Source organism: Sus scrofa, chromosome 6, assembly GCF_000003025.6.
Source record: "Sus scrofa isolate TJ Tabasco breed Duroc chromosome 6, Sscrofa11.1, whole genome shotgun sequence".
Lineage (NCBI taxonomy): Eukaryota > Metazoa > Chordata > Mammalia > Artiodactyla > Suidae > Sus > Sus scrofa.
The window spans coordinates 99,010,145-99,037,409 of NC_010448.4; the positions used below are offsets into that span (position 1 = coordinate 99,010,145).

Below are 27,265 nucleotides of genomic sequence, written 5' to 3' on the forward strand. Positions count from 1 at the left end.
TGTAATAACAGATATATTATTGACATATTATAATGACATAACATTATATTATGTCTGAGATTTGCTTCCAAATGATCTGGTTTGGGGGTGGGTGACTAGTAAGTTTTTAGAAGATACAAACTTGGCCATGGATTGATGATCCTTGAATCCAGGTAATGGGGTCACATGCAGTTTCATTGTATTTGTTCATTATGACAAATACTTAATTCTATTTAGTGCACTTGAAATTTTTATTAAAGAAGAGAGAAGCCCACTTTGGTTTGACCCTAATTTTGATGACTGTGATGCAGTTCAGGCATAAACTGTGGGCACCAGAGACCACTCCCGCCCCCCAAGGCCACCTCCTCCCCAAGCAGGCACTCGTCAGGGGTACAAGGGCTTTCCCAGCTCCCTTCCTTCCTCCTAAGGCTTCTGGGTAGAGTTCCTACTGCTCTTCTTTCACATCATCTTTCTTTTCTATTCTGAATTCCATTTCACGCTTTTTCTAATTATTCCCAACAAAGAAGAAACTTGAAATTCACATATTCTGTGACTGAGAATCTTTTTGCCAAAAGCATGTTCAAAAGTAGCCCGAGGGGTAGAATTCTTCCCAAGAAGAGCATCTGGGGAAGGATTTCTGCCTTGGTTTTCTGTAAAATAAGGTTATTTAACAGAGAGCTGAAGAAAGCGTAGAGAGCAACTTTTCATTTTCCTGTTAATTGTCCTTGAGCCGAGAAACAGAAATAAAAAAGCATTAAAAAAAAAAAGGAGTTCCCACTGTGGCACAGTGTATTAAGAACCTGCCTGCAGTGTCTTGAGTCACTGCAGAGACAAAGGTTTGATCCCTGGCCTGGTGCAATGGGGTAAATGATCTGGTGTTGCTGCAGCTGTGGTGTAGGTCACAGCTGCAGCTCCAACTCAATCCGTGGCCTGGGAATTTTCATATGCCGTGGGTGTGGCCATTAAAAAAAACAAAACAAAACCTGAGAAGTTTATTTAGACATAATGCTTAACTTGAAGGGGAAAACTATCTAGGACTCATTTATTTTAGAGTAATTTATCCTTACTTAAAGACACATTGCCCTACCTGTAACAGCTACATCCAAAAAAGTTATGAAATTTTTCCAGGTTTTACAGTGAAAATGAAAAGCATTAAAATTCTCCAATTGGGAATTCCTGTGTGTCTCAGTGGGTTAAGGATCCAGTGTTGTCACTGCTGTGGCTTGGGTGGCTGCTGTGGCACGGATTCAGTCCCTGACCTGGAAACTTCTGCATGCCACTGTCAAGGCCAAAAGAAAAGAACAACAAAAACCCACCTCCAATCAAAAGGTACGCAATAATTTTTCCGGTGTTCTTTTTTTTGTTAGTGAAAGTGAAGGACTTACTGGCATATAACAATAAGAGCTAAATAAGCCAATAATGGAGAAAGGGGCTTTTTTCACAGGAACAGTATTTTTCTCCCATCCCATCTCCTTTGATATCGATCAAAACATACCCTTAGCCATTTAGTTTTTAAAAAAATCAATTTGCTTGTGCACAAACCCCCATTACTTAATGTACAACAAAGGAGTGGGAAAGGGGAAAATGAGAGACTAGAGAAAACTATACTGTAGCAGTCAGGATGCGGTGGAACCGAACTGTGGTTTTCTGAGAAAGATTTCTTGGTTCCGGAGTAAAGTAGCAGGTCCCCTCTTTAGTACACCCTCTTGTCTGCAGCTGGGACGTAACAACTGTATCTTCCTTCTCCATTTTCAACTCTGCAGGTGTATCTGTCTCACTGGTCAGCTGCCCATCAAGTTAGAATCTGACCTGCCTCACTGACAACCTCTGTTGTTCACAATAGGCTTTCATTAAAAGTGGTTATGCCTCTGAGTCTTAAACTGCAGCCAGGAAGCATCCTGCTGCCTTCGCATGAACATAATCAAGGTCCTCGGTCTTGGGTCCCTCCTTGGGCTTTTCATCAGGCATGGTGGCCCTGGAGTCTCCTCAGTGGCCGCTTCACATAAAGGTTGGCACCAGACAAGCACAGAGCAGCACCAGGAATGGCAGAAGAAGGAGGCGGCATCAGTCAAAGGGCACTTTCTAAAATAAAAAATAATTCCCTTGAAAGTGTAAATGTAATTGGTTAGAACCTATTAGACCAGGGCAGGGGAAGAGCTTTACTATGGGGTCTACTTCCAGCTGATTACTTATGAAATAGCTAAGACTTACCTGGAGACATCTGAAACTCCCAGGTAACTGAAACACCTGTGTCAAAGCTCTGAGCACGGGAGGGATTCTCCATCAGCCAGGAAAGCAAGAACTGCTCATTGACAAGTGCTCCAGAAGAGAATAAATTACTGATGATATCGAGATCCTGCTGCGTAGCACTGGGAACTATGTCTAGGCACTTATGATGGAGCATGATAATGTGCGAAAATAGAATGTGTCCATGTGTGTGTAACTGGGTCACCATGCTGTACAGTACAAAAAATTGTATTGGGGAAATAACTATTAAAAATAATAATAAGATAATAAAATAATAATTACTGATGATACATGTTATAACTGCCACACCCACAGTCACTTCCAGAACTGGGTATGAATCCAGGTTTGCCTGAATCGTGGAGTTCAGATTTTAAAAATTCAATGCATTTCAGATACAACGGGTGAAAGACCCCGGGAAGGAAGAGTGAGAAAACTATTCAAAATGTTTTTAGTTGGTATTAGGAAGACTGGGGTTGTTGCTAATTACTCTGCTCATAGTCGAGATCATTTTGGAAAAAATATTTGTACTACGTATGGCAAATTTCAATGATATCATTTTAATGCTGACTTTCTAGAGGTGGGAACGTCACTTATAATAGAGATGAGGCTGCTAAAAGATCCAACAGAAGGGTTTGTTTCCTTTTTAGCTGTAGATCTGAAGATAGGACTCACCCTGAGCAAAAAGAACTCTATGCTTTGGTTTCAGTGAAGAAGAGCAGTGTCTTTATTGTGGGCATGCCTTAACTCAACGCCAAGTTAACTCAGCTCAGCTTTAATCCTGGGACTACAATCAAACCATTCAAAGCCCCATTGTTACACCTAAGAGTGGGGCATGTGCCAGCCTGATTCAAACCTGGTAGCACATCACAATGGCAAGTCAGGGTTTATTCAGCTGTTAGTTTTGAGATGCAGATAGAATCCAGCCTTTCTCTCCTTCTATTCTGTTATGGTTCCCAAAAGTTACTGCCCAGAGGGTATGGAAATTCCAGGCTTTGCACACATTTGCTTTGAGAATCTTGGATTTTGAGAGCACTAGAGATAAGATTTGCATACATCACAGATGTGAAAAGATAGGTCTAAATAAACACAATGCGGTCAGTAGGATCTTGCTGCCTGGATAATATGAGGTGCTCTGGAGTGAAACTGTGGTCTCAGGCTGGAGGTTACTACTAAAAGGGTGCCCTGAGAGGTCTGGGTACAGAGGGATGACTGTTTCGACAGGCAGTTCAGCTGGAGGAATAGGCAAGAAAGCCACTTCATGGGCAACTGTCTGTGAGTCATTGTCTCCTTTGGACCAGGGAGGAGGAGGACCAGGGCCCAGGACAAAGCAGTCAGAGGCCCAGAGAGCAGCTTTCTCTACACTGTGCCCTGTCCGCAGTGCTCAGTGAACTGCGAAGTGCGTTCCCAGAATCTGCACCTAGTGGGGCTGATGAGCAATTTGTGGCTACCTTGGACAGGATGGAACCCTTCTGCCCCTAAAAGACCAGAAGCCATTAGCACCATCCACTGACAGCTTGGATCCAGCCCCAGCCCCTCCCTGGTGGCAGATGAGACCAGAGCTGAGGCAGGAGCAGGGACTGACTGCCTTCCCAAGTCATGGTCCAGGCTGTGAGGATCCTGCAGCACAAGCCTGTGTTGGGAGCAGAGACCTCAGAAGTGCATGGAGGACGAAGAGTGGGGCAGAATTGGGGCTGACAATTTGACATCAGCAGATGTGGGCAAGCAGCTGAGGGCTTTGGGAGGACAAGGCTGGTACAAAGGGAGCTGTAGGAGGAGCAGGTGTATCTCTGGCAAAGTCGGAGTCAGGAGTAAAGTCTCACCTTCTCTGCAGCCTCTGCCCTCCCTGCTCCTATTGGATGAGAGTGTGCCTGTTACCTCCAGGCCCGGCCCTGGGGCTTCTGCACAGCCCTTGCTATAGGCCCGGGGATTAGAGGTCAGAGGTTCCTGGGGCTGGGGGAGGCCTGTTGGTTACAGACTAGAAATTATTTTTAATTATTGTGGTAAAGTAGATATTAACATAAAGTGTACTGTTTTAACCCCTTTTAAGTGTATAGTTCAATGGCATTAAATACGTTTGTTGCTGAAACTTGGCCTCTGTCCACAGGGGCTGAATAGAAATGCAGAGGCAGAGTTTTGGATGAAGGAGAAAAAAATCACTTTTATTGCTTTGCCAGGCAAAGGAGGCCACAGCAGGCCAATGCCTTCAAGACTGTGCCCTCCATTGGGAAGAACTGCAGAGACTTTTATAGTAAAAAGGAGAAAAACAGTGGGAGTTTCCCCTGTGGCTCAGTGGTAACAAACCCGGCTAGTATCCATGAGGATTCAGGTTCTGTTGCTGGCCTTGCTCAGTGGGTTAATGATCTGGCACTGCTATGAGCTGTGTTGTAGGTTGTGGACATAGCTTAGATCTGGCATTGCTGTGGCTGTGGCTGTGGTATAGGCTGGCAGCTGTAGCTCCAATTTGACCCCTAGCCTGGGAACCTCCACATGCTGCACCTGCAGCCAAAAAAAAAAAAAAAAAAAAAAAAAAGCAAAAAATAATACAATAAAAGGAGAAAAACAGGGTTTCAGATAAGAATCAGGGTTGGTGCAGACAAGCATTTTTCTTTCTTTGGGGGAATCTTCATCATCGAAGCTGGCTGGAGATCTCGGCATGATCCTAGTGGTGGTCTTCTGGGTTATTGCCCAGAATAATGTACTTGGTGAAATGGGCAGATTGATTAGAGATGAGGACAAACTAGGAAAGTTCCTGAAAAAGATCATGTGCTAATGATCTTTAACCCACAGGCACCTGTGCTCAGGGTGCCTAATCTTTAGCTTACAGGTGATTGAGTTTAGGGTGCAATTAAATGAGGGAGACGCACAAGGAAGGGCTCCAAGCTGTTTAATATTAAAGTATTCATTTCTAAAAGACGCATGAAGAATTTGACTCTTCTCTTAGGTGTGCAAGATGCCTATGTCATCACGTGTATCCCTTGAGAGGGAACCAGGATCCTGCCCCAAGGTTGCACTATTGCTGCTTGACTCTTGCTCCCTTGTCTCTGGATCCCCTCCCTTCCCTGATCAGCAACTGTCTGAACCTGCCCCTAGGGACTCAGAGCTGGCCAGGGAGGCTGAAGGAGGCCCCTTTCCTAAAAGAAAGAAATGGGGGACACAGAAAGGCCCTTGTGCCCAGGAGCCCCCCAGGGCCCTATTCAGTTACACATTCACATTATTTCACAACCATCACCCCCGTCCACCCCCACAACTTCTTTATCTTTCCAAACTCTGTCTCCTTTAAATACCTGCTCCCCCTCCCCAGCCCCTGGTAACCTCGATCCGACATTCTGTCTCTACGATTCTGATACTTTAGGCACCTCATTTAAGCAGATTCCTATGATATTTGTTCTTTTGTGTCCGGCTGATTTCCTCAGCACATTGTCCTCACGGTTCATCCCTGCTGTAGTGCGTGTCAGAATGGCCTGCCCTCTTACACCTGGGTACTGCGTTGTGTGTTTACACACATTTTGTTTATCCATTCATCCCCCCTCACTTAGGTTGTTTCCAACTTTTGGCTATTGTGAACAATGCTGCTGTGTATGTGGGTGTACAAATATCTTTTTGAGTCCCTGCTTTCAATTCTTTCAAGTATAAACCAGAAGTGGAATTACTGGATCGGATGGTAATGATGTGTTTAATATATGTAGGACCTGCTACACTGTTTTCCACAGGGGCTGCATGTTACATTCCCACCAGGAAAGCACCAGGGTTCCAACTTCCCCCCCTTCTAGCCCACACTTACTTTTCCCTGTCCCCTCATCTGCTTTTTTATGATGGTCATCCTGGTGTGTGTGAAGGAACATCTCATTTGTGGTCTTGATTTGCATTTCCCTGATGATTCATCGTGTGAAACAACTTTTCATGTATTTATGGGCCATCTGTATATCTTTGGAGAAATGGCCATACAAGTCCTTTGGCCAGTTTTTATCAGGTTGTTTGTTGCTGTTGTTTGTCTTTGAGTTGCAGGGGGTCTTTATATATTCTGGATATTACTCCTTTAACAGATAGATGGTTTGCAAACATGTTCTCCCATTCTGAGAGCTCTTTCACTCTGTTGATAGTGTCCTGTGCTGTACAAAGTTGTTAATTTTGATGAAGTCCAATTTATTACTTCTTTTTTTTTCTTTTTAGGGCTGCACCTGTGGCATACGGAGGTTCCCAGGCTAGGGGTCAAATAAGAGCTGTAGCCACAGACATAGGAATGGCATATCCGAGCCATATCTGCGACCTACACCACAGCTCACAGCAACACCAGATCCTTAACCCACTGAGTGAGGCCATGGATGATACTCAGATTCACTTCTGCCAAGCCATGATGGGAACTCCCAATTTATTATTTCTTTTGTTGCCAGTGTTTTGGTGTCCTATCCAAGAAATCATTGCCAAATCCAACATCTTCTTCTAAAAGTTTAATACTTCTAGTTCTTCTGTTTAAGTCTTTGACCCCCCCCTCCCGACCCTTTGTATTTTTAGGGCCTCATCCGCGGCATATGGTGGTTCCCAGGCTAGGGGTCAAATCAGAGCTGTAGCCACTGGGCTACACCACAGCCACAGCAACTCGGGATCTGAGCCGCGTCTGCAGCCTACACTGAAGCTCATGGCAACACCAGATCCTTAACCCACTGAGCAAGGCCAGGGATCAAATCTACACCTTCGTGGATGGTATTCAGATTTGTTTCTGCTGAGCCATGACAGGAACTCCTGGGGTTATTATTATTTTTTTTTATTTGATATAATGTAAGGGTCCAACTTCATTCCTTTTGCATGTGAATATCCAGCTTTCCCAATACCATTCGTTAAGAAGAATATCCTTCCTTCGTTGAAGGGTGGTGCCCATTTTTCTCTGGCTTTGGGACTCCGCTCCCCTAAACCCTGCATTTTCCTTGTGGCTCTAGGTAGATTTAAGTGTCCCTGTTGCAAGCATGACTGTGTTTTTTTTTTTTTTTTTTTTTGTCTTTTTGCTATCTCTTGGGCCGCTCCCGCGGCATATGGAGTTTCCCAGGCTAGGGGTCCAATCGGAGCTGTAGCCACCGGCCTACGCCAGAGCCACAGCAACGCGGGATCCGAGCCGCGTCTGCAACCTACACCACAGCTCACGGCAACGCCGGATCGTCAACCCACTGAGCAAGGGCAGGGATCGAACCCGCAACCTCATGGTTCCTAGTCGGATTCGTTAACCACTGCGCCACGACGGGAACTCCATGACTGTGTTTTTTTACCTTTGGGATCCGCATCACAGGAACCGAAGGTAGAGTGGACTTCAGGTTGTCTGTGAGTGCATGTGGTAAAACTTACCCAGTTAAAAATTAGCCTGAAAAATCCCTGTATCACCCCAAGATTACACTGAGTGACACCTCTGAGGGAGTAGATCACAGCTGGTTTCCCCTCCTGTGTTGGAATGGGCTGCTTTGGGGTGAGGAAGGGTACTGAGCATCAGATGCAGTGGTTGGTCTGCCTTTACAGGCCATTTTAAAATAAAAATTTAGGTCTATATCAACAAAATCACTTCCCCTGTGGCATGATGCACAGGATGTGTGCTGCCCAGATGCAGAGGTGTCTGCGAAACAGCAGGGCCCTTGCCCCCACTCACTGCTCATCCCAAGACACCTGCCCCCCAGGTGAGCAGGTGTGGTGCTGGCCCAGAACGTTTTTTCTTGCTCTGCAGATGCAAGAGGTTTGACTCGCCCCAGTTAAAAGGCACCTAGTGTGGCTCCACTATGAACCACAGGTGGGGGCCCTGGCTTGTGGATTCCAAAACCACTCCTGGTCTATGTCTGTCCTGCTCTTCTCCAGGGAAACTTTGGCCTTCTGACCTCAGCGTGGCTTTGGCCTTTCTACTCCCTGTGTCTGGCTTCTGGGTGACTGGAGCCCTTTGGTTCTTAGATTGTTGTCTGGTTTCCCTGCAGATTAACTTCTCGACTTGGACTGATGGACTGTGGGCCCAGGTTCCCAACCAAAGGGGCCACCCTGCCCCCACCTGTGTGCCAGACCACTGCCTGGCAAGGGTTTCTTCTACCCCCTTTACCAGAGCCCACACTGGAGGGTTCCCAGACCTTTGGAACCTGCTTGCCAGACAGGCCCTGGATGCTCTTGGATTCTAAGGCAGGAGTTGGGCCACTCTTTCTCCAGGACATCCTGGTCTCTCCTGAGCCATGTCCCTTCTGAAATTCAATCTGGGATCTTATGACTGACCCTCCCCACTCCGGACCCAATAAGGGTCCTCCTGCCTGGTGTTGCTTAAGTTCAGGTCAGAAACAGGAAAGCTTTATCTGTGATGAGATCACTCTAGTGCACACACCCTCCACAAGGTCAGGGTGGTGGTGGGAGGTTCTTCAGCAGAGGTGCAGCTGCCGCTCACACACCAGATCACAGGGCCCGCGCCATCTTGAGCTGAGACCTGGTGGGCGGAGCTTCTGCACACGGCCCTGAGCTGACGCATCAGCAGCCGTTTTGCACCAAGACCCTGGCCTGAGGGTCCGGCGCAAGTCCTCCGCTCGTGGCGCCCTGTGAACTGGCAGAAGTAGGCTCAGCACAGAGAAAACGAGGTTAGATTTTATTTAATGAGCCAGATCCTATTTTTCTCCCCCAGGGTTGTTAACAGACTTTGCCTGTGACAACCTGAATGGCCACTGCAGACCCTGAAGTCACCCCGTCTCTTCTGGATTCTGTGTCCCTTTGTCTTGGTTTAGCACAAGGTGTCCACTAGTCAATGGTCACAACTGACTCCTAAGGGGGCTCTGTTCCCAGGGAGGGTCGGCCCTTAGTGCCGCCAGCGTCCTGATGTTCCCGGGCTGACCGGCTACTGCCCCCGGTTCTGGTCAGAAGCCGAACCCAACAAATCCTAAGAGTAGTTTCCACGTGAGAGGTCACGACTGTTTCCGCTGGGAGGTGGGCCCTTCCATCTACCTACGTCCACTTTGGGGCAGGTGGGGAGGCCAGGCACATGTCTGTCCTCCTTGCGCAGTCACCAGGCATCCCGACGGAGCCTTCCGGAAGTTCATGAGGGGCCATTCCCCCACCAGCTGTCCGCACCCTCTCTCTGCTGGAGGCTCTGCCTGCACGATGGACAGACAGCGGCTCCAGGAGGAGGTTTGCAGGGGAGGAGCTGAAATCTCCAGTTCCGGGTCAGTGGGAGCACAGATCCTGAGAACTTGAGCAACTTCCCCTGGGGCCCCCAGTTGGTGGCCAGCTCTGTCCTGCCTGACTCCAAGGCTCGTCTTCTTAACGCCCCCCATACTAATGCCCAGCGACATCTCATGCAGGTAAATCTTCTCTTTGCTGCTTTCTGCTTTCTCCACCCCATCCATGAAGCCACGGTACACCACAGTGCCTCATTTGGGCGCCTGCTCTTGGGTGGAATTCCAAACTACAGTTCACCCCCCTCGTTTTTTTCTCTTCTTTCTGCATAGTCAGCCTGGGGCCATCTCAGCAGGCTTGGTGCTGGGCTGGGTAATTCAGGAGGCAAAATGGCTGTGGTGTGAATGGGAGATAATGGCTCCAGATGTCTTCCCTTTTATTAATTAAAATGTTTGCACTTGAAGGAGGATTGGGAGGCATTCGAGGTTCGTAACAACCCTGGGATGGAAAATATTTTTGCATGGGCCTTCTTCATATCCTGCAGATCTTGAGTCACATAGCACAGGCAAGTGCAGATGGGTGGGGACCCCAGTGCTGGCAGGCCCCCTGGCAGGAGTGGGAAAGCCAGCATCCCCGTCCTGGCTCCCTTTCCCTAACTGTTGTGATGAGACCAAGGACTTTGTGGTCAGACCCTAAGCTCTTTGATGGCTATAAGAGATCAGAGGCATTAGATTCACCTTCAAGGAGTAGCAGAAAGGCAGGGTGACAGAGCAGCAGGGACCAGCCCAGGGCAGGCAGACAGGGCTTAAAGCCAAGCTTTGCACATGCCTTGGGCAACCCTCGCCCTCTCGGGGCCTTAGTTCTTGGAGACTGGAGATCCTACCTACTCCACAGTCTGCAGGGCTAAGGAGTGCCCTGTACAATTAGCTGTCTGTGTCCTGGAAGAGCAGTCAGCAAAGTCCTCTCGGAAAGCGCAAAGTGCCATGGAGCTTTATGTTATGTTTGAGGAGTGAATGTTTGAGGACCCCCACTGCAAGTTTACATGTTGAAACCCTAATTCCTAATGAGATGAGGTGGTATTTGGGGATGGGGCTTTGGAAGGTAATTAAGTGAAGAGGGTGAGGAGCTGGTGATCGGATTAGTGCCCTTGAAAGAAGCAGGAGAGTGAGCTGCCTCTCTGCTCTTCACCAGGTGAGGCTCAGCAGGAAGACGAGGACAAGAGCCTCACAGGACACCGGGTCTGCTCCACCTTGATCCTGGACGTCCAGCCTCCAGAACTGTGAGAAGTAAGTGTCTGGTTTAAGGGCCCTGTCTGTGGTATATTTGTTATGGTGCCTGAGCTGACAAAGACGGTGTGTTTTAGCGTAATTTTTAAAAGTCCAGGTGATACACCTGAGCCTCAGGCTTCCTTTCCTGGTTCTTCCCATAAAGATAATTCCTTGGGGTGATGCTTGCTCCCTCCTTCATGTTTCAGCCAGACATCATGGTGTTGGGGGTGCAAGCTAGGTCTCCTTTCTGGAGTGGCAGTTTAGGGCCTGTCCAGGCTGGGCCTTGTTCTCACCTTGTTGCATAAAGGCCTGAGTTGGCGGTTCTGACATAGATGATGGCAGAGTTGATACAGGCTTGAGAATAAGACCATGGTGGGACATACAATTATGTCCAAGTGTACAGACCATTGTGCTAGATGTCTGTGTTGCCCAAACTCATAGCAGGACATGGGTCCAAAGGCCACTGGACAGATAACTCTAGCTGAGCTTCCAGAGAAACAGATATGCAAAGAAACAGTAGAGATGCTATTTCTTCCCATCAGTTGGAGGCCCTGCCTGGCAGCACAGAACCTTGGAGCTGTGTCCTTGCTCAGGTGGCTGGGAGACACAGAGGCAATGTGAGGGGCTTCAGGGGAGTTCTGTGATGTGTGACCAACCTGATAGTTGGCAGGGAGCAAGCCCAGAGAGTCCGAATGCAATGGGCTCAGGGAAGTCCCCAACCTAGTGTGACCCAGTAAAGCATCCATTCCCACCATCAGTGGATTCTTTAAAGGGCTGTTTCTCATGTGTGGCAACATGGTTGAATCTCAAAAATGTTATGTTGAATGAAGGAAGGCAGACGGAAGAGTACATATGTTGAGATCTCATTTATAATAAAGTTCAAGAAAAGAACAGATCTAGGGTGGTGAAATGTGAGCACTTTTACTCTGAGTAGGGGTGGGCTTTTGGTAGGGATTGACTGGGAAGGGAACAGGGCAACATTGCGGGCTGATGGGAATGTTGGTGGTGGTTCCCTGGGTGTAAAACTCGATGAAAATACATTTAAGTTATATGCATTTTACTGATGAAATTATACCCCAATAAAATACAGATACAATTATGTCCAAGTGTACAGACCATTGTGCTAGATGTCTGTGTTGCCCAAACTCAGCCTCTGTCCACCAGTGCCAAATAGAAACACGGAGACAAAGTTTTGGACCAGAGAGAAAACAGTAGCTTTTATTGCTCTGCAAAGCGAAGGAGGTCATAGCAGGCTAATGCCTTAAAAACTGTGCCCTCCATTGGAGAAAAACTGCGGGGAGTTTTATAGGCTAAAAGAAAAACAGGGTTTCAAATAAGAATCAGGGTTGGGGTAGACATGCATTCTTCTTTGGGGGAATGTTAGTCATTGAAGCTGGTGTCAGATCTCAGCTGATCCCGGTGGTGGTCTTCTACATTATCACATCTTGACTTTTCTGGAATAACAGTGCTTTTGAAAAGGGCATATTGAACAGAGATTAGAGCAAACTAGGAAATTCCTGAAAAACGTCAGGTGCTTAGTGTACTCTTTAACTCAAAGCAATTGTGCTCAGGATGCATAACCCTTAGCTCACAGGTGATTGTATTAGGTGCAATCAAGGGAGGGAAGCATAAGGAAGGGCCCCAAGCTATTCAATTTAAAGCTATTGCTTTATTTAAAAACATAAGGAGGAGTTCCCGTTGTGGCGCAGTGATTAATGAATGCGACTAGGAACCATGAGGTTGTGGGTTCAGTCCCTGCCCTTGCTCAGTGGGTTAACGATCCAGCGTTGCCGTGAGCTGTGGTGTAGGTTGCAGACGCGGCTCGGATCCAGCGTTGCTGTGGCTCTAGCGTAGGCCAGTGGCTACAGCTCTGATTCGACCCCTAGCCTGGGAACCTCCATGTGCCGCGGGAGCGGCCCAAAGAAATAGCAAAAAAAAAAGACAAAAAAAATAAAATAAAATAAAAACATAAGGAATGGAGTTCCCGTCGTGGCACAGTGGGTTTGATCCATGGCCTAGCTCAGTGGCTTAAGGATCCGGTGTTGCCGTGAGCTGTGGTGTAGGTCAAAGATGCAGCTTGGATCCCATGTGGCTGTGGCATAGGCCAGCAGCTATAGCTCCGATTACACCCCTAGCTGGGAACCTATATATGCCACAGGTACGGCCCTAAAAAGCAAAACAAACAAAAAACAAGCAGCATAAGGAATATAATCTTTTAGGTGTGTAGGGTACTTACATCATGTGTATTCCTTGAAGCTCCGCTATTTTTTTAACCTTTATTTTTAAATTATAGTTGATTTACAATGCCAATTTCTGCTGTACAGCAAAGTGACTCAGTTATGCATGTATATATATATATTTTAAATTCTTTTCCATTATGGTCTATCTCAGGAGATTGGATATAGTTCCCTCTGCTATACAGCAGGACCTCATGGCTTATCCATTCTAATTGTAATAGTTTACATCCACTAATCCCAAGCTTCCAGCCCACTCCAGTCCCTCTTCCCTCCTCCTTGGCAACCAAAGGCTGTTCTCTATGTCTGTGAGTCTGTTTCTGTTTTATAGATAGGTTCATTTGTGCCATATTTTAGATTCCACATGAACATCCTATGGTATTTGTCTTTCTCTTTTAGACTGACTTCACTTAGTATGATCTCTAGTCACATCCATGTTGCTGCAAATGGCACTATTTCATTTTTTATGTCTGAGTAGTATTCCATTGTATGGATATGTGTATATATATATACACACACACATACCTACATCTTAATCCATTTATCTGTTGATGGACATTTAGATTGTGTCCATGTCTTGGCTGTTGTGAATAGTGCTGCTGTGAACATAGGGGTGCGTGTATGTTTTTGAATTATAGTTTTATCTGGATATATGCCTAGGAGTGGATTGCTAGATCATATGGTAATTCTATCTTTGGTTTTCTGAGGAAATTTCATACTGTTTTCCCATAGCGGATGTACCAACCTACACTCCCACTAGCAATGTAAGAAGGTTCCCTTTTCTCCACACTCTCTCCAGCATTCGTTATTTGTAAACTTGTGTTTTTTTTTTGTCTTTTTGCTATTTCTTGGGCCACTCCCGCGGCATATGGAGGTTCCCAGGCTAGGGGTTGGATTGGAGCCGTAGCCACCGGCCTATGCCAGAGCCACAGCAACGCGGGATCAGAGCCGCGTCTGCAACCTACCCCACAGCTCACGGCAACGCCAGATTGTTAACCCACTGAGCAAGGGCAGGGATCGAACCCACAACTCATGGTTCCTAGTCAGATTCGTTAACCACTGCGCCACGACGGGAACTCCTGTAAACTTTTTAATGGCCATTCTGACTGGTGTGAGGTGGTATCTCATTGTAGTTTTAATTTGCATTTCTCTAGTAATTAGTGATGTTGAGCATCTTTTTGTGTACCTACTGGCCATGCATATGTCTTCTTTGTAGAAATATCTATTTAGGTCTTTTGCCCATTTTTGATTGGGTTTTTTGTGTTTTTGTTATTGAGTTGTATGAGTTGTTTGTATATTTTGGAGATTAATCCCGTTTTGGTTGCATTGTTTGCAAATATTTTCTCTATTCTGTAGGTTGTCTTTTTTTTTTTTGGTTGTTTTTGGGTCTTCACCTGAGGCATATGGAGGTTCCTAGGCCAGGGGTTGAATCAGAGCTGTAGCTGCTGGCCCACACCACAGCTACAGCAACTCGAGATCCTAGCTGCATCTGTGACCAACATGACAGCTAATGGCAATGCCGGATCCTTAACCCACTGAGCGAGGCCAGGGATTGAACCAGTATCCTCATGGATACTAGTTGGGTTTGTTAACCACTGAACATGATGGGAACTCCTCTTTTGTTTTTTGTTTTTTGTTTTTAAATGGTTTCTTTTGCTGTGCAATAGCTTGTAAGTTTGATTAGGTCCTATTTGTTTATTTTTATTTCTATTGTTTTGGGAGAGCTAAGTAGCATTGCTGCAATTTATGTCAGAGAATGTTTTGCATATGTTCTCATCCAGAAGTTTTATGGTGTCATATCTTATATTTAAGTCTTTAAGTCATTTTGAGTTTATTTTTATGCATGGTGTGAGGGCGTGTTCTAGTTTCACTGCTTTATGCATAGCTGTCCAATTTTCCACTTGCCGAAGAGAGTGTCTTCTTCCCATTTTATATGCTTACCTTTTTTGTTGAAGATTAATTGACCATAGGCATGTGGGTTTGTTTTTGGGTTCTCTATTCTGTTCTCTGTTTTTGTGCCAGTACCACACTATTTTGATTACTGTAGCTTTGTAGTATTGTCTCAAGTCTGGGAGGGTTATACTTCTGGCTTTGTTGGTCCCCCCCCCCACCTCCACCCAGGATTGCTCTGGCAATTCTGGATCTTTTATGGCTCCATATAAACTTTTGGATTATTCTAGTTCTGTGAAAAATGTCATGGGTAATTTTATGGGAATGGCATTAAATCTGTAGATTGCTTCGGAGTTTTTTTGTTTTTTGCTTTTTAGGGCAACAGGTGTGGCATATGGAAGTTCCCGGGCTGGGGGTAGAATTGGAGCAACAGCTGCCCACCTATACCACAGCCATAGCAACATGGGATCGAGGAGCATCTGTGACCTACACTGCAGCTCACAGCAATGCTAGATCCTTAACCCACTGATTGAGGCCAGGATCAAACCTGAATCCTCATGGATACTAGTCACAATAATTTCTCTTGTGCCACAACATGAAATCCCTGGAGTATTTTTTAAGTGATTTTATTTTTTTTATCTTTTTTTGCTTTTTAGGACTGTACCTGTAGCATATGGAAGTTCCCAGGCTAGGGGTCGAATCGGAGCTGCAGCTGCTGGCCTATGCCACAGCAACACAGGATCCAAGCTGCATCTGTGACCCACACTACATCTCACAGCAGTGCCAGATCCTTAACCCACTGAGCGAGCCAGGGATTGAACCAACATCCTCATGGATCCTAGTTGGGTTCATTAACCATTGGGCCACAAAGGGACCTCCTTAAGTGATTTTAAAAGGTATGTTTTTTTAGATTCCCTGTTTGATATTTCATTGTTAGTATACAAAAATGCAACAGATTGCTGAGATGTTAATCTTGTTTCCTGCTGCTTTACTGAATTATTTTATCAGATTGAGTAGTTTTGTGTGGATGCACTATTGTTTGACTGCTGCTTCCTTATCTCTGCATTTCCTCCCGTCCCTGATGAGCAACTGTTTGAACCTGCCCTTTGGAAGGTAATGGAGGCAGAATGAATCCTATTTCCTAAAAACAAGAAATGGGGGACACAGAAAGGCTTGTGTGCCTAGGAGCCCCATAGGGCCCTGCTCAATTTCATGTATAAGCTATGAGCATAAAGCAAACAAGAACTTGCCTTAAAGAAGTAGAGAACAGATAATTGTATAGACCAGTTTAAAGACATGATCCCCACAAGTCACTCTACAAGACAGCTAGTAATTCTCTCCCTAAGAGAGGTAGGTGCAAAGTGGCCTCAGAGGTCAGAGGAAGGAGGATGACTTCTCACTGGAAGAATTGTCTTGGGCTTCATGGAGGAGGCAGCATTTGAGCTGGACTTGGAAGGAGTGTGGCAGGAACATTCTGTGTAGAAGAAACAGCAGGATAAAGTCGGAGTGAGAGAATATCTTGGAAGCTGCAAATAGTTCCATTTGGTTGAGATGTAGATAATGAGAAGGAGCAATGGAAAAGACAGGAAGCAGAGGCACAAGTAGGATCAATTTGCAGAGGGTCTTGAATGTCAGGCAAGAGTATGGATTTTCTGGTGAGCTACTGAGGGTTTTTTAATTGTAGTTTATTATTTTTAAATCTTTTATTTGTATACAGTTTTAAAGGTTACTTTCCTATATAGCAGAAATTGGCGCAACACCGTAAATCAACTATAACAAAAAAATATTAAAGGTTACTTTCCATTTATAGTCATTACAAAACATTGGCTATATTTCCCATGTTGTACAACACAGATATCCTTGATCCTATCTTACACCCATTAGTTTTTTGTTTTGTTTGCTTTTTAGGGCTGCACCCACAGCATAGCATATGGAAATTCCTGGGCTAGGAGGTCAAATAAGAGCTGCAGCTGCCAGCCTCCACCACAACCACAGCAATGTGGGATCTGAGCTACATCTGCGATCTACACCATGGCTCATGGCAATGCCAGATCCTTCACCCACTGAGTGAGGCCAGGGATCGAACCCACATCCTCATGGATACTATTTGGGTTCGTAACCCACTTAGCCACAGCAGGAATTCCTTACACCCATTATTTTGTATCTCATACTCTCTAGCCCCTAGATTGCCCCACCTCATAACCATTAATTTCTTCTCTGTGCCTGTAAGTCTGCTGCTTTTTTGTTTTATTCACTCGTTTGTTGCATTTATAGATAGCACATATAAGTGATATTATACAGTATTTGCCTTCCTCTGTCTGATTTACTTCACTTAGCATAATGTTCTCTAAGCCTGTCCATGTTGCTACAAATGGCAACATTTTGTTCCTTTTTATGGCTGAGTAATAGTCCATTGTGTATATATACACCTCTTCTTTATACATCTGTTGATGGGCACTGAGGTTGTTTCCAGGTCTTGGCAGTGGCAAATAATGCTGCTGTGAACACTGGGGTGCATATATCTTTTTGAATGAGTGAGATTTTTTTCAGATATATACATAGAAGTGGAATTGCTGGGTCATTTGATAGTTTTGTTTCGAGTTTTTTGAGAAAGTTCCATACTGTTTTCCACAGTGGTTGCACAAATTTACATTCTCACCAACAGTGTAGCAGGGTTCCCTTTTCTCTCTATCCTCACCAACATTTGTTATTTGTAGACTTTTTGATGACAGCTCTTCTGACAGGTGTGATAGCACACTGCAGCTTTGATTTGCATTTCTCTGATGGTTAATGATGTTGGTTATGTTTTCATGTGCCACTGGCATTTCCAATGAAGTGTGTTGAGCTGGGATGTGATACTGGTGTCAAATGCAGGTTAGACTCCATGAGGGGGATTCTGGATACTGATGCCTGGTTTTTATGGCCATTCTGGTGTCTTTCCACCTAAAGACTGATCCATGACCAGCAGCACTGGCATCACCTGGGAGCTTGTTAAGAAGGCCCACCATCCTGTGAATCAGACTTGGTGAATCATACTCTGCATTTTAATAAATCCTGGGAATTCCTCTGCACATCAAAGTTTAAAAAGCACTGGTCTATATGTTGGATAAAGGAATTGTGGGCCTATGGGGGGACGGGAATTCTGAATCAATCCTTCATTACCTAAAATCCTGAGCACAATAGGGGAATGTATGCAGATAATGGGACTTTACATTGTTTTTGGCAGTGACTAGCAGAACAGTTCATTACTGAGTCCTGGGGAAGAGCAAATGACATCCAGGGAAAGGAAGGGGTAAAAAATCTGAAGCAGAAATGCTGTGCTCCTCCATTTCACAGACATAGTGAAGGCCTCTGTAGGTTAGTAATGGGAGAATCAATATTCTTGTCTACGTGAGTGGGAGCCAGGATTTCATTTGAATAATTTATCATCCTCCTGCATTAGAAATTGAAGACTTGCCAACTATTGAGTGTTTTAAAAGGTTGTGGTCGCTTTCTTTCTCTTCCGGGCTGCCATTTTGGGCCAGCTCTCTTGTGTGCTTTGCCAAACTTTGTGAAGATAATTTCAGTTTCAAAAAAAAAAAATGCAATTTTGTCCTCTGTGAATTCTGCTCCAGACCCCACTTGGCCAGCACTATAGTCTTATGAATGAAGAAGCAAGAGGCCAGGAAAAGATAGGCCTGGGCCATTTGGAGACCTCAGGCCATCAGCCCATTCCTAGCCTCCAGAGGCCATCATTTGCCTAATCAGAAGAAATCAAAAGCACTTCATGTCTTCTCATGTCATCTTCGCTGGCAGCTGTGCTCTGACCTTGAACGTTGGCCTCAGTAAGCAGGTACCATCTTCCTCTGCAGGTAGGAGGTGGATTTTGTGGTGGATGAGCCCTTGGACCTGACTGGCAGAGCTCCAGCCACGGCTCAGCTCCTAACCAGCTGTAGGGTCGGACTTCGATGAGTTACAGACATCCTCTAAGCTTTAGTATCTAGGCTGTCAAATGGGCTTGTTGGGAGGCTCACAGGAGCAGAGCTTTGAGAAGCTCTGGGTTCAGGGCCTCATGCAGTATTTGATAAATAATGGCCACCATTGCTATTATCCCATGTTTATTTAACTGGTCCTATCCTGTAACCCAGGTGCTTGAGTCTCTCTGCCCTAGTATCCTGGCCTCTCTGAGACGAGCGTCTCATCTGACTCATTTGACAAACATTTCCCCATCAATTTACTTTATGAGATGTTTAGACACAAGGAAAAGGAATTTTAGTGCCCACTCATCTATCATTCACCTAGACTTTGGTATTAATATTTTAGCATCCTTATTTTCCCCCATATTCATCTATTAATCATCCCTCTTCCCATCTATCAGTACTTTTTTTTTCAGTTTGAAAAAAATTTTTAAATTATAGTTGTTTATGGAGTTTCTGTTGTGCTGCACTGCATTAAGGATCCAACTGCAGCACCTCAGGTCACTGCGGAGGAATGGGTTCCATCCCCAGCCCAGAGCAGTGGTTAAGGATCTGGCATTGCTACAGATGTGGCGTAGGTCAAAGCTGTGGCTGGGATTTGATCCTTGGCCTGGGAATTTTCATACGCTGCAGGTGTGGCCAAAAAAAAGTTCATTTACAATGTCCTAATTTCTGCTGTACAGCAAAGTGACTCAGTTATACATATATGTACTTTTTATATTATTTTCCATTATGGCCTATCCCAGGAGACTGGATATAGTTCCCTGTGCTATACAATAGGACCTTGTTATTTATCCATTCTAAATGTAATAGTTTGCATCCACTAACCTAAAACCCCCAGTCTATTCCACTTCCTTCCTTCTCCCCCTTGGCAACAACAAGTCTGTTCTTTACGTCTGTGAATCTGTTTTTGTTCTGTAGTTAGGTTCTTCTGTGACATATTTTAGATTCCACATATAAGTGATATCATGGTATTTATTTGTCTTTCTCTATTTTTTTTTTTTTTTGGTCTTTTTAGGGCCAAACCTGCGATATACGGAGTTTCCTGGGCTAGGGGTTGAATTGGAGCTTTAGTTGCTGGCCTATGCCACAGCCACAGCAATGCCAAATCTGAGCTGGGTCTGTGACCTACACCACAGCTCAAAGCAATGCTGGATTCTTCTTTTTTCTTTTTTTTTTGTCTTTTTGCCATTTTTCTTGGGCCGCTCTCGCAGCATATGGAGGTTCCCAGGCTAGGGGTTGAATCGGAGCTATAGCCACCAGCCTACGCCAGAGCCACAGCAACGCTGGATCCGAGCCACGTCTGCGACCTACACCACAGCTCACGGCAACGCCGGATCGTTAACCCACTGAGCAAGGCCAGGGATCGAACCCGCAACCTCATGGTTCCTAGTCGGGTTCGTTAACCACTGCGCCACGACGGGAACTCCAATGCCGGATTCTTAACCCACTGAGTGAGGCCAGAAATCAAACCCATGTCCACGTGGATCCTAGTCAGGTTCATTACCACTGAGCCACAACAGGAACTTCCTGTCTTTGTGTTTCTGACTTCACTTAGTATGATGCTCTCTAGTTGCATCCATGTTGCTGTAAATGGCTTTGTTCCCTTCTTTTTATGGCTGAATAGTATTCCATTGTGTATATGTACCACATCTTCTTAATCCATTCATCTGTCAATAGACATTTAGGTTGTTACCATGTCTGGGCTATTGTGAATAGTGCTGCTATGAACATAGGGGTGCATATATCTTTTGGAGTTATAATTTTGTCTGGATATATGCCCAGGAATGGACTGCTGGATCATATGGTAATTCTATTTTTAGTTTTCTGTTTTTCCATAGCGGTTGTATTAATTTTCATTCCCACCAACAATGTAGGAAGGTTCCCTTTTCTCCTCACCCTTTCCAGCATTTGTTATTTGTAGACTTATTAATGATGGCCATTCTGACCAGTGTGAGGTGGTACCTCATTTTAAAAAAATTTTTTAGTTTTATTGAAGTATAGTTGATTTACAAGGATGTGAGAATTTCTGCTGTATATTATTTTTCTCATTGTAGTTTTGATTTCCATTTCTCTAATAATTAGTGATGTTGAGCATCTTTTCATGTGCCTCCTGGCTATCTGTATGTCTTCTTTGTATAAATGTCTATTTAGGTCTTTTGCCCATTTTTTGATTGGGCTATTTGTTGTTGTTGTTTTTGTATGAGCTTTTTGTATATTTTGGAGATTAAACCCTTATTGGATACATTGTTGGCAAATATTTTCTCCCATTCTGTAGGTTGCCTTTTTTCATATGTGTGTGTGTGTGTGTGTGTGTGTGTGTGTGTGTGTGTGTATATATATATATATATATATATATATATATATATATATATATAGTTTCCTTTTCTGTGCAAAAGCTTGTAAGTTTGATGGGTTCCATTGACTTATTTTTATTTTAATTTATATTGCCTTGGGAGACACCTAAGAAAAGATGGCTGCTATTTAGTCACATAAAGAAGACTCCTATGTTCTCTTCTAGGAGTTTATGGTGTCATGGCTTATGTTTAAGTATTTAAGCCATTTTGGGTTTATCTTTGTACATGGTGTGAGAGTATGTTGTAGTTTCATTGATTTACACGTAGCTGTCCAGTTTTCCCAGCACCACTTGCTAAAGAAACTCTCTTTTTCCCATTTTATATTCTTGCCTCCTTTGTCAAAGATTAACTGACTATAGGTGTGTCAGTTTATTTCTGGGCTCCCTATTCTGTTCCATTGATCTATATGTCTGTTTTTGTGCCAGTTCCACTGTTTTGGTTACTGTAGCTTAGTAGTATTGTTTGAAGTGTGAGAGAGTTATGCCTCCTACTTTGGTTCCCCCCCCGCCACCCCGCCCCGGGATTGCTTTGGCAATTCTGGATCTTTGGGGTTCCATATAAGTTTTTGGATTAGTCTAGTTCTGTGAAGAATATGGGTAATTTGACAGGGATGACATTAAATCTATAGATTACTTTGGGTAAAATCCAAGAGCATGGGATATTCTTTCCATTTCTTTGAATCCTCTTTAATTTCCTTTATTAATGTTTTATAGTTCTCAGCATTTAAGTTTTTCACCTCCTTGGGTTTTTTTGTTGTTGTTTGGTTTTAAAAAGTATTGTTTTTTTACATTCCCTTTCTGATATTTCATTGTTAGTATTCAGGAATACAACTAATTCTGCATGTTAATCTTGTCTCCTGCTACTTTGCTGAATTTGTTTATCAGATCTAATAGTTTTTGTGTAGTCTTAGGGTTTTCTATATATGGTATCATGTCATCTGCATATAGTGACAGTTTTACCTCTTCCAATTTGGATAACTTTTATTCCTCCTCCTCCTCCTTCTTTGACTGCTGTGGCTAGGACTTCCAGTACTGTGTTGAATAAAAGTGGTGAGAGTGCTCATCCTTATCTTGTTCCAGATTTTAGCAGGATGGCTTTCAGCTTTCCTCCGTTGTGTATTATATTGGCTGTTTGTCATGAATGGCTTTTATTGTGTTAAGATATGTTCCCTCTATACCCGCTTTGGTAAGAGTTTGTATCATGAATGGTGTTGGATTTTGTCAAATCCTTTTTCTGCATCTATTGAGATGATCATGTGGTTTTGTTAATGTGTATGAGGTTGCTTGATCTGTGTATGTTGAACCATCCTTGTGAACTTAGGATAAATCCTACTTGTTCATGGTATAATTTTTTTTTTATGTGTTAATGGATACAATTGGCTAAAATTTTGCTGAGAATGTTTGCATCTGTGTTCATCAAAGATATTGACCAGTAATTGTCTTTTTCGGTAGTGTCTTTGTCCGGTTTTGGTATTAGGTTGGTAGTGGCTTCATAGAATGTCTTTGGGAGTATAATACTTCTTTAACCTCTCTGACAATTGTAAGAAGGATGGGTACAAGTTCTTTTTTATATGTTTGGTAGAATTTACCTGTGAAGCCATCTGGTCCTGGACTTTCGTTTGTAGGAGTGTTTTTATTACACATTCTGTTTCACTTTAGTAACTGGTCTGTTCAAATTATCTATTTCTTCTTTATTCAGTTTTGGCGGGTTGTATGTTTCTAGAAAGTTGTCCATTTCTTCTAGGTTGTCAATTGTTGGCATATAATTGTTCTTATTATCCTCTTACCAGGGGTTGTTTCTGCATCATCAGTTGTGATTTTTCCTTTTTCATTTATTTTATTTGGGTTCGATCTCTTCTTGATGAGCCTGGCTAGAGGCTTGTCAATTTTGTCTACCCTTTCAAAGAACTAGCTCTTGGTAGTATTGATTTTTTTCTATTTTTTTAAATCTCTGTTTTATTTATTTCTTCTCTGATCTTTATTATTTCCTTTTGACTTTAGGTTCTCTTTTTCCTTTTCTAATTCTTTTAGGCAATAGGTTAGTTTGTTTATTTGAGATTTTTCTTGTTTTTTTGAGGCCTGGATTGCTATGAACTTCCCTCTAAGAACTGCTTTTGTGGCATTGCATAGATTTTGTATGGTTGTTTTTCATTGTCATTTGTCTCAAGGTATTTTTTAATTTTCCTTTTGATTTCCTCATTGTCCCATTGGTTTTTTTGGGAGCATGCTGTTTAGTCTCCATGTATTCAGTTTTTTTTTCCTCATTGCTTTTCCTGTGGTTGCTTTCTAGTTTTATAGTTGTGGTCAGAGAAGATGCTTGAAATAACTTCTATGCTCTTAAATTTGATTAGTCTTGTGCTCTAGTATGTTGTCAGTCTAGAGAATACTCCATGAGCACTTGCAAAGAATGTATATTATGGGATTTTTTTTAATGTAATATCCTGAAAATATCAAGTCTAACTGTTCTGTTGTGTCATTTGGGATCTCTGTTGCCTTATTGATTTTCTATCTAGAAGATTTGTCCATTGATATGAGTGGAGGGCTAAAAGCTACTATTATTGCATTACCATCTATTTCTCCTTTTATGTCTGTTAGTATTTGTTGTATGTATTTGGGTGCTCCTATATCAGGGGCATATATATTGGTGAGTATAATAGCCTCTTTTTGAATTGATCCTTTTATCTTAAATAGCGTCCTTTATCTTCTGCAATACATTTACATATTTGGATGCATTTATGTTTTTTCTTTTGAGGTAAAATTATAGTAAAGATGATATTCTTATCTTTGAGGTTTTTCTTTGTTGAGTTTGATAACTGCCTAAGTCTGTGTAACCCAGACTCCAGCCTATCAAGGTATAGGACAGTCACATACCCCAGAAAGTCCCCTCACATCCTTTCCCACCATTCCTAGCTCCTCCCTCCCCAGAGGAACCACTGATCTATTGCTCTCATACAATAGTTTTCTTCTTTCTTTTCTTTTTTTTTTTTTTTTTTGATAGACACTTTTCTTTTCATGCAGGAGTTTTGTGTCTTCTAGAATTTAAAATAAATGGAATCAAACTGTATGTGGAGTGGTAGCACATGCTCTTTTTAGTCTGGCTTCTTTCACTCACCATGATATTTTTGAGAGTCATCCATGTGGTTTTGTGTATCACTAATTTGTTTTTTTTTCCTTGCTGACAACTGTCACATTGTATGAACATATTGCAGTTTGTGTATCCTTTTTCCTGTTGATGGACACCTGGGAGTTTCCAGTTTGGGATGTTATAAATATGAGCAGTCTTTCCTAAGTCTTTTGTGGACATATGTTGCAATTCACTTGGATAAATGCCTAGAATGGAATTGCTGGGCCTTAGGGTAGGTGTGTGTTTAGTCTGACAAGAAAATGCCAGCTACTGGTATACACTCACTAACAATATATGAGATGTAGTTGTTTCATTTCCTCACTGTTTGGTGTTGGTGATTTTGATTTTAGCCATTCCGATGTCTGTGTAGTAGTATCTCTTGTGGTTTTAATTATTTGCACCTCCCTGGAGTTCCCGTCATGGCTCAGTGGTTAACGAATCCAACTAGGAACCATGAGGTTTTGGGTTTGATCCCTGGCCTCGCTCGTTGGGTTAAGGATCCGGTGTTGCCATGAGCTGTGGTGTAGGTTGCAGACGTGGCTTGGATCTGGCATTGCTGTGGCTCAGGCGTAGGCCAGCCGCTACAGCTCCGATTTGACCCCTAGCCTGGGAACCTCCATATGCCCCAGGAACGTCCCTAGAAATAGCAAAAACAAAAAACAAAACAAACCAAAAAAATTATTTGCACCTCCCTGACAACCAGTGGTATTGAGCAGTTTTTTTAATGTGCTTATTGCCTTCCTTGTAGCTGATCAATTCTTTGACCATTTTAAATTGGATTGTCTTTTTATTATCAAGTTATAGGATTTCTTATTTATCCTAGGTTCTAGTTTTCAGTTTCATGACCGTTTTATCTGAGTCCGTGGCTGGCCTATTTGTTTTCATAACAGTCACTTGATGAGCAAGTTTTTTTAATTTTGATGAAGTCAAATTTATCCTTTTTTTCTTTTTAAGATAACTATTTTCTGTTTCCTAAGAAATGTTTTTTAAAAAAGCTTCCCTAGTCTAAAGACACATATTCTCCCTTAAAAATGTTTCCCTACTCTAAAGACATATGTTCTCCTTTATTACGTTTATGTGGACATTTCTGTATAGTGCAAGGCAGGTTTTGAAGTTTGTTTTTTTCCAGTGAGTATCCAGTTGTTTCTTCACCATTTGTGGCAAAGGCTTTCCTTTCTCTATTGCATTGATTTGGTACCTTTGTCAAAAATCAAATGAACTCTTGCTTCTGCCCAAGAAGTGTAACAGGCACCAGCTTTACCACTGGGACGTAAAACCCAGACACCTGGACAAATCCATGCAATTTGGACATTGGACAAGAGGCAGCACAGAGGAGTTCCCGTCATGGCGCAATGGTTAACGAATCTGACTGGGAACCATGAGGTTGTGGGTCCGATCCATGGCATCGCTCAGTGGCTTAAGGATCTGGCGTTGCTGTGAGCTGTGGTGTAGGTCACAGACTCGGCTCAGATCCCGAGTTGCTGTGGCTCTGGTGTAGGCCAGGGGTTGCAGCTCTGATTGGACCCCTAGCCTGGGAACCTCCATATGCTGCGGGTGTGGCCCAAGAAATGGCAAAAAGACAAAAAAAAAAAAAAAAAAAAAAAAAAAAGCGGCAGCACAGGAACGTCGGCCCTGAATGAGGGGAGGTGAGTGATGGGAGCCCAGGGTGGCTTCCATTGACCACCTGGAGGGTCTCCAAGCTGCGGCCCAGGGAGGGCCAATGGGGCCTGGTAGGCCCCTTGAGTTGAGGAGCCAGGGAAGCAGAGGGGAGGGGAAGGCAGGTAGCATTTCTGAGGCAGAGCCATGGAAGGGAGAGGGGGAGAGGGGCTCTGGAGAGCTCAGTGGACCCAGAGGTGGGGCTGTGTGTGAGGAAGGGCCAGTCCACGCAGTCAGCATGGTTGGGTTTGGGTTTCCAGTTCCCTAGCTGCCCTCAGGGCACTGCTGCTTTGTCCTTCCCTCCAGCGCTGGGCTGCTGGGGAGTGTACCTTCTGTGGGGTCTGGGGTCCAGGGTGTCAGGGGTTTCCTCGGTGCCCCTCCCCCACTGGTCCTATCTGGCCCCACACACCCATCTTGAGGCCTCTCTCTGAGCCTGTGGCAGCTCCTCGCTCTGTGAGGCTTGTGGGGCAGGGGGCTCTCCATCCCTCTGGTCCTTCTTCAGCCTTGGGCAGGGTGTCCTCATGGCTCCCATCTTTCTCACGATGCTTGGCGGAGGCTACAGAAAAGAGGTTTTTTTGCAAGTACAGATCACCATCCTTGTGCCGGGTACCTAGTTATTCTAAGTTGTCATAATGAGGCCACACTTGAGAATTGTCCACATTTAGCTGTTTTCTCCCCACACTACTTCCGGTGGCAGCTGTGCCTCCCTCTGCCTCCGCCAAAGGTGAGTCAGCACTCTGTCTTTCCTCAGGGGCTTGTCACCCTGGAATTATGTTCACCTCCCTGATGGGCTCAAGAAAAGCTATCATATTTTCGAGTATCTGGCTTTTTCCTGTTGTTAGGGTGGAAGCTGAGCTCTCATTGAGCAAAGTGGAGCCCCGCCTCACTCATTCTAACAGATACTTGTTGAGAGCCTTGTTTGCTGGGCTGTGCACAGGCAGAGGAGAAAAAACATGGTTTTTGCTGTCTGCTCCCTGAGCATCTGGTGCATAGGGCCAGTGGCAGTCACAGCAGGATGTGCTCACTGGTGGTGTGCATATCATCCCTGGAAAGGAAACAGCATGGTGTGGGGGTGCCATGTCAGTGTCTTATCTCCTGCAGGAGCTGTGGTTTCCAGGAGGGCAAAGGGGGTGAGCACATCCTGGGCAGAGAAGCACCACACCTGCAGTCACTGGAGGCTGTAGGAGCATGGCTGTCCTTGTGAGGTCCTGGCCCTGACCCCCAGGTTTGCTGCTGGACCTTCCTGACAGTCACTGCCTCAGAGCACAGGCCTCTCTTAGATACCAGCCAGCTACCTCTTTTTTCTACCAAACACCTCCCCCTGAAACACACACACAAGCTCAGGCTCGCACTGTCCTCATCATAGCCCTGGTCACACTCCCCTGTCCTTCTCATCAACTCCACCACACCATGTGCCCCTCACGGGCAGTGAGGGTTTT

The 27,265-nt window shown here is 44.3% G+C and overlaps 1 long non-coding RNA gene across 3 annotated transcripts in view; it reads left to right on the forward strand.

Moving 5' to 3' along the window:
* Nucleotides 8,027-27,265, forward strand: part of LOC102159707 — a 47,011-nt gene continuing 27,772 nt past the window's right edge. Inside the window, exons 1-2 of one of the 3 annotated variants that reach the window (XR_002345005.1) lie at nt 8,027-8,810; nt 10,534-10,628. This is a non-coding gene — a long non-coding RNA (uncharacterized LOC102159707). The other 2 variants (XR_002345006.1, XR_002345008.1) reach the window with 2 other exon arrangements.